The following is a 6,035-nucleotide window of genomic DNA, read 5'->3' as shown; positions in this document are numbered from 1 at the left end:
GGTTTGCGGGACTTCAGGCGCATGTTGGGCAGATTGTTCAAGTTAGAATGGATGGGAAGGTCAGGGTTAGCCTCGATGGTGCACCAATCTTTCAACATCCTCTCCTTTCTGCGTATGCTGGGAGGGGCGATATGAGAGAGGACAGGGAGCTACTGCAAAGGTGTTGACATGCCCCTGTCCCACTTAGGAAACCTGAACAGAAACCTCTGGAGACTTTGCACCCCACCCAAGGTTTCCGTGCGGTTCCCGGAGGTTGCAGGTGGCTGCCGGAGGTTGCAGGTAGGGAGACTGACAAAGACCTCCGGGAACCGCACGGAAACCTTGGGTGGGGCGCAAAGTCTCCAGAGATTTCAGTTCAGGTTTCCTAAGGGAGACGGGCATTAAGTGTCCCTGTGATGACCCGCATCGCAGAGTTAAGGACAGTGCCACGTTGATACTCATAACCATGTACAACTCCAACGCCATCTTTACATTCGCCGATAACACCACCGTTGGACGAATAATAGGTAGTGACGAGTCGGAGTACAGGATGGAGATCGACACAAAGAATTCCAGATGCTGGGATTTTGAGTGAAACACTAAGTGCAGGAGTAACTCAGCGGGTCAGGAAACATCTATGGAGGAATTGGACAGACGACGTTTCAGTTTGAAGAAAGGGTCTGACCAGAAATGTCACCTAAGATAGACACAAAAAGCTGGAGTAACTCACCGGGTCAGATAATATCTCTGGAGAAAAGGTTTAGAACCTTCTTCAGACTGAGAGTCAGGGGAAAGGGAAATGAGAAATATAGAATGTGATGTAGAGAGAAATAGAACAAATGAATGAAAGATGTGCAAAAAAGCCACGATGATAAAGGAAACAGGCCATTGTTCGCCTAAATGAAAATGAGTTACAATGAGACTCAACAAGAGGACTGAAGCTGGTACGACTTGGGTGAGGGTGGGATGGAGAGGGGGGGGGGGGGGGGGGAAGATGTAGGGATTATTTGAATTTAAATAAATCAATATTCATACCACTGGGTTGTAAACTGCCCAAGTGAAATATGAGATGCTGTTGCATTTGGCCTCACTCTGACAATGGAGGAGGTCCAGGACAGAAAGTGTGGGTATGGGACGGGGAATTAAAGTGTTTGGGAACCAGGAGAGCTTCTTCTTCTTCTTGTGTATGGCGTGCACACCCTAAAGTTGTAGGACAACTTGTTTTATTTGATTGTGCACGCCGGGTTGATTGCATTCGTCGAAACAGGGCGGACCACGTGAAGGTTGCAATCTTCCACCCAGGTAGGTGCAGGCAGACTAAGCGAGGAAGGATTTCGGCCCGAAACGTTGCCTATTTCCTTCGCTCCATAGATGCTGCTGCACCCGCTGAGTTTCTCCAGCTTTTTTGTCTACCTACTATTGCACTTTGTGTTTTGCTCAAGCATCAGCATCTGGAATTCCTTGTGTCGATCTGCATTGTCAGAACAACAATCTTGCTCTCAATGTTGGCGAGTTGAAGGAGATGATTATTGACTTTAGGAAGAGAAAACCGAGGCTCTAAGCACCTACCGTCATTGGCAAGACCAACCTATTGAAGAAACAGAATTGCAGATGCTGGTTTATGCCACAGGTAGACACAAAGTGCTGGACTAACTCAGCGGGGCAGGCAGCATCTCTGGAGAAAAAGAATAGGAGTCTGAAGAAGGGCACCAACCTGAAACATCAGCTGTGCTTGTTTTCCAGAGATGCTGCCTGACCCGCTGAATTACTCCAGCACTTTGTGTTTATCTTAAGTATTGTAGAAACCGAGAAACATTGAAAATAGGTGCAGGAGTGGGCCATTCGGCCCTTCAAGCCTGCACCGCCATTCAATATGATCATGGCTGATCATCCAACTCAGTATCCCGTACCTGCCTTCTCTCCATACCCCCTGATCTCTTTAGCCACAAGGGCCATATCTAACTCCCTCTTAAATATAGCCAATGTACTGGCCTCAACTACCTTCTGTGGCAGAACATTCCAGAGATTCAACACTCAGTGTGAAAAATGTTTTTCACATCTCGGTCCTAAAAGACTTCCCCCTTATCCTTAAACTGTGACCCCTTGTTCTGGACTTCCCCAACATCGGGAACAATCTTCCTGCATCTAGCCTGTCCAACCCCTTAAAAATGTTGTACGTTTCTATAAGATCCCCCCTCAATCTTCTAAATGCTAGCGAGTACAAGCCAAGTCTACCAATCTTCATATGAAAGTCCTGCCATCCCAGGAATCAGTCTGCTGAACCTTCTCTGTACTCCCTCTATGGCAAGAATGTCTTTCCTCAGATTAGGAGACCAAAACTGTACACAATACTCCAGGTGTGGTCTCACCAAGGCCCTGTACATCTGCAGTACAACCTCCCTGCTCCGAGACTTAAATCCTTTTGCTATGAATGCTAACATACCATTCGCATTCTTCACTGCCTGCTGCACCTGCATGCCTACTTTCAATGACTGGTGTACCATGACACCCAGGTCTCGTTGCATCTCCCCTTTCCTGTTTTTGCCACCAAAGTGGATAACCTCCCATTTATACACTTTATACTGCATCTGCCATGCATTTGCCCACTCACCCAACCTATCCAAGTCACCTTGCAGCCTCCTAGCATCCTCCTCACAGCTAACACTGCCCCCCAGCTTTGTGTCATCCACAAACTTGGAGATGCTGCAATCAATTCCCTCGTCCAAATCATTAATATATATTGTAAATAGCTGGGGTCCCAGCACTGAGCCTTGCGGTACCCCACTAGTCACTGCCTGCCATTCTGAAAAGGACCCGTTTACTATTCCTCTTTGCTTCCTGTCTGCCAGCCTGTCTGCCAGTCAGTAGGCTATTCGGCCCTTCGAGCCTGCACCGCCATTCAATATGATCATGGCTGATCATTCAAATCAGTATCCTGTACCTGCTTTCTCTCCATACCCCCTGATCCCTTTAGCCACGAGGGCCACATCTAACTCCCTCTTAAATATAGCCAATGAACTGGCCTCAACTACCTCAACTACTCTCAACTGGCCTCAACTACTCTCTGTGGCAGAGAGTTCCAGAGATTCACCACTCTGTGAAAAATGTTTTTCTCATCTCGGTTTTAACGGATTTCCCCCTTATCCTTAAGCTGTGACCCCTTGTTCTGGACTTCCCCAATATCGGGAACAATCTTCCTGCATCTAGCCAACGAGTGGCGGCTAATGCTAGCTGCTACAGCGGCTAACCTGATCGCCTCCGTCCCTCTTACAGGCAATCCCCACCAGATGCGAGCCATGACCAAGACTGGATGTTCATCTCCTCCTGTCATGCCGTGGATAATTTTGGCACTCACAACAGTCATCCACCTCTGTGCACCTAGCCCACGGCTAACCGCTATCACGGAGCTCTCAGTCCCTCCGCTCGGCATCATGTTTAAATATTCAACTTTGCAGCTGATTGAACTCTTCAACTACTCCATCCCATCTTGTATCCCAGTCATCAAACAGCTCGGACTTCTACGTCGACCCCGTTACATCCACAGAGGCTCTCGCCACAAGTTTGTTTACTTCCACCATGGACAATCCATTCCATCCATCTGGTCACCTGCACGCTCTGTCGCACCTCTGAACAAAACTGAACTATCCACTGTCCAATCATTTGCAAATCCACTCACTGCCCCCCCCCCTCAACTGCAACACCCCCCCTCCCCACTGACCACACGCACTGTTAACCGGGACAACCTCAGATCTCTCCAGCCTGCCCTCATCCCACCATCCTCTCACCATGCCAACTTTGCCCTCCTCAACACCCGGTCGCTCAACAACAAAGCCCTTGCCCTCCATGAACTAATCCTTGACAACACTCTGGACTTCCTTCTGCTCACTGAAACCGGGCAACAACCCAATGACTTCTTCTCCCTCAACCAAGCATCCCCCCCCCTGGTTTTAACGACATCTCCAAACACCGCCCCTCCCGCCGTGGAGGTGGCCTCGCCGTTATTTTCAATCAGAACGTCCGGATCACAGAATTCACCCTCCCCTCAGTATCATCATTTGAATTCCTCGCCTTCAAAGCTCTTTCCTCCATGACAGATATCCTCATTTACCGGCCACCTAAACCAAACCCCTCCTTCCTCTCCGATTTTACTGAACTCCTCACACTAGCCTCATCTCTCTCTCCACGTCTGCTGCTACTCGGTGACTTAAATATCCACATGGACTCCCCCACCTGCAAGCTCTCATCTGAATTCACCATTTTACTGGACAACTTCACTCTCACCCAACATGTCACCTTCCCCACCCATGATAAAGGACACATCCTCGACCTGGTCTGTTCCACAAATCAACCGGTGCTCGACCTCCATCCATGCCTCTTTCCCCTCTCTGATCATAAACTCATACAGTTCACCATCCCTTCTCCCACCCCCGCCTCCTCAGAGAAATCACCTTCCGTAATCTAAAATCCATCGATCCCCACCATCTCTCTGACCTGCTCTCCACCACTCTCCCCCTGGACTCAACCCCCATCTCACCTGATGATCTCACAAACCATCTCAACTCCACCTTGTTTACCTCCCTCAACACTCTGGCCCCCCTCAAAACAAAAACTGTAACTTTTAACACCTCTTCACCCTGGTACACACCTGCACTCCGTAAGTTGAAACAGACTGGCCGCCAACTTGAACGACTCACAAAGAAATCATCTCTCACAGTCCACCATGAAGCCTACAAACTCCACCTCACTGCCTACAAAGACGCCCTCATTGCTGCCAAGTCTGCCTACCTCTCCACCATCTTCACCGACCCCTGCCAAAACCCCAGAACCCTCTTCTCCACAGTGGGCAACCTCCTCAAGCACTCTCCCTACCTCTACTCCGGATCTCTGCAACTCATTCCTCCACTTTTTAGCTGATAAAATTAACATAATTTATCAATCTTTATCCCCTGTATCTGACCCCCCCAGCATCTACTCCAGCACCTGCCAAGGCCCCTCTTCTCCCCATCTCTACTGACCTCCTTACCCCTCCTCCACACTGCCTCCCCTCCCAGTTTGACCCGGTCACCCCTCCTGAAATCTCCAAACTCATCAGCTCTTCCAAACCCACTACCTGCTCCCTTGACCCCCTCCCCACATCCCTGCTGAAGTCCTGCCTCCCCGTCCTCTGCCCCTACCTCACTAACCTCTTCAACTCCTCACTGTCCCCATCGCTTTCAAAACTGCTGCTGTCACCCCAATTTTAAAGAAACCTGGTCTGAATCCCTCCTCTCATTAACTACCGCCCAATCTCAAACCTCCCCTTTCTTTCTAAAACCATGGAGTGTATCGTTGCGTCGCAACTTCATTCCCATCTCCATGCCAATAACCTATTCGAACCCCTCCAATCTGGTTTTCGCCCCCTCCACAGCACAGAAACCACTCTCCTCAAAGTCCTCAATGACCTCCTCACCCCTGCTGACACCGGTTCCCTCAACATCCTCATCCTCCTCGACCTGAGTGCAGCCTTCGATGCTGTGAGCCATAACATTCTTCTCACCAGACTCAAAGACCTCGGTATCGAAGGTACTGCACTCAGCTGGCTCCATTCCTACCTTTCCAACAGATCCCACTTCATCTCTCTCCATAACCACACCTCTGCTACAGCAACAGTCACTCAAGGCATGTCAGCTATAAACTCAACAGCGATAAAACAGAATTCTTCCTCATAGGCTCCAAATCCACACTCAGCAAAATCAATAATCCCACTCTCACCATCGACGGCACCATTGTCTCCCCATCTCCCCATGCCCGCAACCTTGGCGTGATCTTTTATTCCACCCTCTCCCTTGAGCCTCACATCCGCCATGTCATTAAAACCTTTCTTTCACCTCCGCAACATCGCCAAAATCAGACCCTCTCACACTGCTGCTGAAAGACTCATCCATGCCTTCATCTCCTCCCGACTGGACTACTGCAACTCACTTCTCCTTGGCATCAGCTCCACCTACATCAACCAACTCCAACTGGTCCAGAACGCAGCCGCCCAACTCATCACCCACACCAAATCCTGGCATCAC

Source organism: Amblyraja radiata, chromosome 5 (assembly GCF_010909765.2).
Source record: "Amblyraja radiata isolate CabotCenter1 chromosome 5, sAmbRad1.1.pri, whole genome shotgun sequence".
NCBI classification, from domain to species: domain Eukaryota; kingdom Metazoa; phylum Chordata; class Chondrichthyes; order Rajiformes; family Rajidae; genus Amblyraja; species Amblyraja radiata.
This window is presented reverse-complemented; position numbering follows the sequence as displayed.